General features: G+C 53.4%; 1 non-coding gene across 1 annotated transcript; it reads left to right on the top strand.

The window, feature by feature from the left end:
• Positions 1–1,357: 1,357 nt before the first annotated feature.
• On the top strand, positions 1,358–1,430 carry TRNAK-CUU. The gene has a single exon. It is a non-coding gene; the product is annotated as a tRNA-Lys (tRNA).
• The last annotated feature ends 6,024 nt before the right edge of the window (positions 1,431–7,454 follow it).

Here is a 7,454-nt window from a genome sequence, read left to right as displayed (position 1 = left end):
TTTCCTAGCTCCACCTATATAAGAGTGAATCATTTCCCTCCTGCTGGGTGACTCCTTCCCCACTGGAGCCAGGTCTTTGGTTGGGGTCCAGAAGTGGCTGTGGCTGTCTGGTGGGTGGGATTCTCACTGCTTCACCTGATGCCCCCAAGTTTGGTGCTTGTGGCCACACCTTTCCTCTTGCCCACATGGCACTTGAAGAAAGCAGTGCAAGGGCCAGGCTTGATAGGGAGGCAGAGTCCCAGGCTGGAGCCCAGCACCTCTCCTCCTCTGGGCACCTGGAGCAGAGGCGGCTGGTGCTGACTGCTCCAAGGGAAGGCTTCAAAGCCACAGAGCAACTGAGGGCGGGGCTAGATGAGGGCAGGCCCATGCCTATGTGTGGCCAGCAGACAGGCAACAAGACTCCCGGCCAGCCTGCTCCCTGCTCCCTGCCATGCCAAACCCCCACTGAAGGCCACCCGCAGACCACCATGCGGGGCGGCTGCTGATGCTCTGTGGCCAACAACAGAAGATAGTAGGAAAGCAGGGCCAGCCCCCATGGTGGAGCCTCTGACTGTTCCCACTCATGGTCCTCACTTTTGCAGTGGGGCAGGAGATTTTTACCCCAAGAGGCTTTTCCCCAGCTGGTGAGAAGCAGAGAAACACCCAGGCTCCCAAGGTGCTATGTAGCAACCCCCCTCCAGCACAGGGACAGGCGCACACTTGGAAGAGGGAAACTCCTCCACACGCTAGCCCGGGCAGCCGCCCATTTTCTTTGGCAAGTCAGGAAGGGCAAAGGCGAGACTGGAAGCACCTGGGGCTCATGCCCCAGCCTTTGTGACACCCAACCCCCAACTCCTTCCCGGGGCTCTAGCTGAAGCCAGAGTATTGGCCTGAGCGGCCAAGAAGAGGTTCCAGCCCTGAAGGGAGCAGGACTTTCAGCACAATGGTAAAACTGCAGCAATACAACCGTAAAGTGACTTGAACTTTCAATCACTTGAGCCAAAGTCAGATATCTTAGTCATTAGACCACTTCACACACTTTTTTGGAAAAGGTGGACACTGTGTTTCTTGGGTCATCTACTGAGGGGGGGAGGGAGACTCTCTGGGCACAAGAAGTCGAGTTCCCAGCAAGACGTGAGATGTAATTCTATGGAGCCAGGTGAAGGACTTTGGTAGGGAGGCTCAGGCATGGGGAATTGGGGTGCAGCAGACGGACTTGCTGTCTAGGTGCTTAGATTTAGTCTCCCTGAGGAGGAGGAGGAATCCTGCTGACAGGCAGTGGCTGAACAGAAAGAGGAGGGGTTCCTGGGACTTTTTTTGCCTCTCTTTTGCCTGCCTGCTCACTCTTGTGCTGAACGGTGAAAATGTTTCTCAACAAGCCCAGGTAGCTCAGTTGGTAGAGCATCAGGCTCTTCATCTGAGGGTCCAGGGTTCAAGCCCCTGTCTGGGCACTCAGCTTTTAAGTAGCCTTGTGTGCCAGGACCCAAATTCTGTTCACAGCCACAGCTGGATTCCCAGAAGCTGTGGCCATTTCCTGGAAAGGTTCCTTTCCTTAGCAATCAGGAGAGAGGCCACATCCACAGGAGCAGGCCTAGAACAGGCAGTCTCTGGCTGGCAGGAAGCGCTGTGGGGCCAGGTGCTGAGAAAGCCCAGAGGTGGAGTAGCAGAGATGGGGGGAAGGGAAAGAGAGAAGCAATGAGGACAGACAGTAAGTGTAAGGAGAGTCTGTTCTGGCTATTGTTGGGAACTTCCCTGGATTTTACAAGACCCCAGTGGAATTGGCTGGCAGAAGGATCTGAGTCCCCACCCCCTTACCCAGAGGCTGCCTGACCCCAAGGACGCTCTTTCTACTCTGGTGTGTGGTAGAGTCCTCGTAACCCCAACAAGGCTGGGCCCAGGAATCCTGGGGGGCTTGACCCCCCCAATCTTGTCATGATCACTTGAACAGGGCTACAGCGTCTCCACTCTGGGCACGTCCCTGACCCACTCCTCATTGCATGTGCTTCAAGCAAACACCATTTACTACCCAGCAATCAATGTAAAACATAAGGAAAGATGGGAAAGGAAAACACGTCACCCTGTTCTGCGGTGCAGGGAGATCACAACCAGCGTCTCTGGAGGGTCAGGGCAGGTCACAGTCTCTCCCTCACATGTCCCAGGCCTCCTCCCCAGGCCCTGGCTGTGCTGCAGGGACACCACGGGCTGGACACTTGCTCTGGCAGTGGCCACATGCTCTAGGGACAGGCCCCTTGTTCCCAATGTCTGCCACCCACATAGAGCTGGTCCCATGGTGTAATGGGCAGCACTCAGGACTTTGAATCCTGCAATCTGAGTTCAAATGTCAGTGGGACCTCCTGGAGATATGTGATTTTGCTGCAAACCCCTGGAGCTCAATGTGCTTGGCTACCCTCTGTCAGGATGAACTAGAGTGAGGTTTTTCCCTCCTGCTGGGTGACTGATGCCCACTGGAGATAGGTCTTTGGTCTGGCTGGTTCAATGAGCTTAACAGTCTGGCTAGAGAGTCCTGTGGGTTGACCATATGGTTGTTTCTCACTGCTTCACCTGATGCCCACAACTTTGGTCCCTGTACCTGCAGCTGCCACACTCTTCCTCTTGCCCATATGGCATTTAAAGGAAGGAGGGCCAGGGCCAGGCTTCATAGTCAGGGCTAGGCAGGAGGGAGGCAGAGTCCCAGGCTGGAGCCCAACACACCTCTCCTCCTCTGGGCACCTGGAGCAGAGGCAGCTGGTGCTGACAGATCCAAGGGAAGGTTTAAAAGCCACAGAGCAACCAAGGGCAGGGCAAGAGGAGGGGAGAACCATGCCTATGCGTGGCCAGCAGACAGCCACAGAGACAGCCAGCCAGGCTGCTCCCTGCTCCCTGGCATGCCGAACCCCCACTGAAAACCACCCACAGCCAGCTGCTGATGCTCTGTGGCCAACATCAGAAGACGGTAGGAAAGCAGGGCCAGCCCCCCTGGTGGGGCCTCTGACCGTTCCCACTCAAGGTGCTGACTTTGGCAGTGGGGCAGGAGATTTTACCCCAGGAGGCTTTTCCCCAGCTGGCGAGAAGCAGAGAAACACCCAGGCTCCCAAGGTGCTATGTAGCAAGTACCCTCCAGCACAGGGACTGGGGCACACTTGGAAGAGGGAAATTGCTCCACACGCTAGCCCGGGCAGCCGCCCAGTTTCTTTGGCAAGTCAGGAAGGGCAAAGGCAAGACTGGAAGCACCTGGGGCTCATGCCCCAGCCTTTGTGACACCCAACCCCCAACTCCTTCCTGGGGCTCTAGCTGAAGCCGGAGCATTGGCCTGAGCGGCCAAGAAGAGGTTCCAGCCCTGAAGGGAGCAGGACTTTCAGCACAAAGGTAAAATTGCACAACCACAACCACGAAGGGACTTGAACCCTCAATTGCCTGATTCAAAGTCAGATGCCTTATCCATTAGGCCACACGGTCATAGAAACAAAACCTTTCCAAGCACTTATTTGGAAAAGGCAGACACTGTGTTTCTCAGGTCCTCTACTGAATGGGGCCGAGACTCTCTGGGCACAAGAAGTCGAGTTCCCAGCAAGATGTGAGACAATTCTCTGGAGCCAGGTGCAGGACTTTGGCAGGGAGGCTCAGGAAGCGGACGGACTGGCTATCTAGGTGCTTAGATTTAGTCTCACTGAGGAGAAGGAGGAATCCTGCTGATAGGCAGTGGCTGTGGAGAAAAAGTGGGATCTCCAGGCTGCTCAGGTCTCCTTCTTCCAGTTCCTCATCTGGCTGAGCTGCTCCACTGGCCTAGACAAGTCCTCTACATGCACAGCAAATAGCCCAAGAGCCATTTCTGCCCAAACCTGTGCTGGGGGGTGAGCTTCTGTCTTCCCTGTCTCATCTGCGCTAGAGCAGACCACTAGATTGAGAGAGACAGTCAACAACTATTAAGGCTAAGATTATATAAAGGGGGTCCCAGAATCTGTGACTTTCAGAGATCTCAGGGACATTTTCCTCCTCAGCCCTGGGGCAGCAAGACTGGAGCTGTCGGCCGGTGGGGGCCTCACAGCTATCAGCCACCAGTGTCGGAAGGGGCTCCCACAGGCCCATGCCACCACGGATGGACCCCACAGCTCCCAGCTGTTGTGGGTGGATCCCAGAGCTCCCAGGTACCACATGTGACAGGGGGACCCTGGAGCTCCCACTCGGGTGACTGCGTTATAAGTCCGGTCAGCGGTGCTGCGGGGCTCAGGCAGGCTGGTCCCTACGTGTCCTAGGGCACCGCGCTGCGCCCTGGAAGTGGCCAGTAGGTCCCCCCTGCTGCACCGCTGACCAGGAGCCGCCCGAGGTAAGTCTGCACCCCAACCCCCGGCCCCAGCCCTGAACCCCCCCAACCCAGAGCCCCTCTTGCACCCCAGAGCCCTCACCCCTGCACTTCAACCTCCTGCCCCAGCCCAGAGCTTCCTCCACACCTGGAACCCATCATCCCTGCCCCCACCCCAGAGCCATCACCCCCTCCTGGGCCCCAACCCCCTGCCTCAACCCACAGCCCCCTCCTGCACTCTGAATCCCTCGGCCCCATCCTGCAGGCTGGAGCCCCCTCCTCCACCCCAAACCCCTCATCTCCCCACAGCTCCCACAGGCAGACCCTGGGGCTCCCAGCAGCCATGGGTGGCCGGGGAGCCCCCACAGCCCCACCCCACTGCCTATGGACCCTGCAGCTCCTACGAGTGGACCCCAGAGCTCCCAGCCGCTGTGGATGGACCCAGGATTTCCCAACAGGCATTGATGGTGTGAGGACCCTGCAGCCCCACGTCATTGCTAATAGACCCTGCAGCTCCGAAGCCCCTGGAGCTCCCGGCCGCCACAGGCAAGAGAGGGAGCCCCCAGCGCTCAGATACTGCAGGCAGAGCCGGGAGCTCCCAGTCACTGCGGGGGTGAGGAGAAGCCGCAGCCCCCGGCCACTGCAGATGGCCCTGTAGCTCCCAGCTGCCACAGGTGGATGCCAGAGCCCCCAGCTGCCATCGGGACCCCCCGGCCCCCACGGGCAGGAACCGTCACCCTTTGACCGGCAGAAAACAGAGGTGCGCAGAAACCCATTGCGCCCTGTGACCCCCCCCCCCGGTGCTGCGGCTTCTCGCCAGGCAGGAGGCGGCGCCCAGTAGTTTCCCCAGGAATTGAAATTAGGGGGGGTGTTTGAATTTACGGGGGGGGTGTCAGGGCCAATGAGATATATAAAAGAGATGTGAATAAAGTAAATGTTTTGTTAGGATAATGCAAATTTAATATAAGGATAATGCAAGTTACACATAACAGGTCTAGATTTCTAAAAATATATATAATTAAAAAAAATGTATTTAATTTAAATTGACTTTTGAAAAGTAAGCCATCATGGGATAAGAGGGAAGTCCTCTCATGGATCAGTAACTGGTTAAAATTTTGGAAACAAAGGGTAGGAATAAATTATCAGTTTTCAGAATGGAGAGATAAATAGTGGTATCCCAGGGGGTCAGTACTGGGACCATTACTGTTCAACATACTCATAAATGATCTGGAAAAATGGGTAAACAGTGAGGTGACAAAATTTGCAGATGATACAAAACTGTTCAAGATAGTTAAGTCCCAGGCAGACTGCGAAGAGTTACAAAGGGATCACACAAAACTGGGTGATTGGGCAACAAAATGGCAGATGAAATTCAATGTTGATAAATGGCTTCATCGGATGCATAGAATGGAACATATAGTGAGGATATATGTATATGCACATACACATACACACAGAGAACATGAAAAGGTGGGAGTTGCCCAACCAACTCTAAGAGGCTAATTAATTAAGATGAGCTATTCTCAGCAGGAGAAAAAAAACTTTTGTAGTGATAATCAAGATGACCCATTTAAGATAGTTTGACAAGAAGGTGTGAGGATACTTAACATGGGGAAATAGATTCAATGTGTGTAATGGCTCAGCCATTTCCAGTCTCTATTTAAGCCTAAATTGATTGTATCTAGTTTGCATATCAAGTTCAGCAGTTTCTCGTTGGAGTCTGTTTTTGAAGCTTTCTGTTGCAAAATTGCCACCTTTAAATCTGTTACTGAACGGTCAGAGGTTGAAGTGTTCTCCTACTGGTGTTTGAATGTTATATTTCCTGACGTCTGATTTGCATCCCATTTATTCTTTTGCACAGAGACTGTCTGGTTTGGCCAATGTACATGGAAGAGGGGCATTGCTGGCACATAATGGCATATATCACATTGGTAGATGTGGAGGTGAACGAGCCCCTGATGGCATGGCTGATGTGAATAGGTCGTATTATGGTGTCACTTGAATAGATATGTGGACAGAGTTGGCATCGGGCTTTGTTGCAAGGATAGATTCCTGGGTTAGTGTTGTTATTCTGTGGTTGCTGGTGAGGATTTGCTTCAGGTTTGGGGGTTGTCTGTAAGCAAGGACTGGCCTGTCTCCCATGATCTGGGAGAGTGAGGGATCATCTTTCAGGATAGGTTGTAGATCTTTGATGATTCGCTAGAGAGGTTTTAATTGGGGGATGAATGTAAAGGCCAGTGGTGTTCTGTTATTTTCTATGTTGGGCCTGTCTTGTAGTAGGTGACTTCTGGGTACTCTTCTGGCTCTGTCAACCTGTTTTTTCACATCAGCAGGTGAGTATTGTAGTTTTAAGAATGCTTGATAGATATCTTGTAGGTGTTTATCTCTGTCTGAGGGATTGGAGCAAATGCGGTTGTATCTTAGAGCTTGGCCATAGACAATGGATCATGTGGTGTGTCCTGGATGGAAGCTGGAGGCATGTAGGTAAGTATAGCGGTCAGTGGGTTTCCGGTATAGGGTTGTGTTTATGTGACCATCGCTTATCAGCACAGTACTGTCAAGGAAATGGACCACTTGAGTGAATTGATCTAGGCTGAGGTTGATGGTGGGATGGAAATTGTTAAAATCACAGTGGAATTCCTCAAGGGCTTCTTTTCCATGAGTCCAGATGATGAAGATGTCTTCAGTGTAGTGCAAGTACAGTAGGGGCATTAGGAGACGAGAGCTAAGGAAGCGTTATTTTAAGTCAGCCATAAAAATGTTGGCATACTGTGGGGCCATGTGGGTACCCATAGCAGTGCCGCTGACTTGAAGATATATATTGTCCTCAATGTGAAATAGTTGTGGGTGAGGACAAAGTCGCGAAGTTCAGCCACCAGGTTTGGCATGTAACTAGTTCACAAAACTAGGGGGGGAGGGTGTTGGGAAATCACTGCTCATGCCCCTGGGCAGCCTATTTCCCTTTACCGCTCTGAAACGTGCCCCCACATGCAGACCCCGAAGCTGGGCCCGGGGGCGGAAGGACAGGACGAGCGTGTCCTTGCGAGGTAATTGTCTCTCTGGAGGTGAAAGTCATCAGTGCGGGGTGCGAAGGGAAGTGGCCGTCGAAGGAGAATGCAAGGCATGTGGCGGGCAGGCCAGGGATTTCTTTGTCCCCCCTTCAAAAGGGGTCACC

This window comes from Mauremys reevesii, linkage group 12, assembly GCF_016161935.1.
Source record: "Mauremys reevesii isolate NIE-2019 linkage group 12, ASM1616193v1, whole genome shotgun sequence".
In the NCBI taxonomy this organism is placed as follows: Eukaryota; Metazoa; Chordata; order Testudines; family Geoemydidae; genus Mauremys; species Mauremys reevesii.
Note: the sequence above shows the minus strand (reverse complement) of the source record. Positions and strands in the feature narration are given on the sequence as shown.